Here is a 523-nt window from a genome sequence, read left to right as displayed (position 1 = left end):
CATTGTTTATCATGGCCAATCCACCAATATTTATTGATTTGAGGTGATTATGTGAATTTGAAAATGACCATGACCTTTTCAAAAAATGCTATAATAACTAGAGTAATGTGTGAATTTGATTTCAGGAAAGTTCATGCTCTTTTAATTTTTTGATGAGATAATATCTCATTGAAATTATTTATGTAGCCTTGAATATTATAAATTGTCAACATAGTAGATGGTCCAATTTTTTTTCACAAATGCTCAACAACAACAAAAAAATCACTATCATAATTTGAAAAGACTCCAAAGGATTTTTAAAATTCAACCTACTTATATTTTACAGGTAAGAAATAGAAACCATAAGGGACCAGTAGGTAACATGGTGGTTAAAGCACGGGACTCCCACATGGCCAGCAGTGGTTCAAGTCCTGGACCTGGAGGCTTGAAACCCCTTGTGCATGTGTGTGGGTGCCCAAAATCCCAGGGAGAGAATGGAGGAAAAGGGATTACAGCTTGGCCATCTCTTGGGAAGTGATTTTTC

The sequence above is a fragment of the Tupaia chinensis genome, unplaced genomic scaffold, assembly GCF_000334495.1.
Source record: "Tupaia chinensis unplaced genomic scaffold, TupChi_1.0 Scaffold000217_1, whole genome shotgun sequence".
Taxonomy (NCBI): Eukaryota; Metazoa; Chordata; class Mammalia; order Scandentia; family Tupaiidae; genus Tupaia; species Tupaia belangeri.
Note: the sequence above shows the minus strand (reverse complement) of the source record.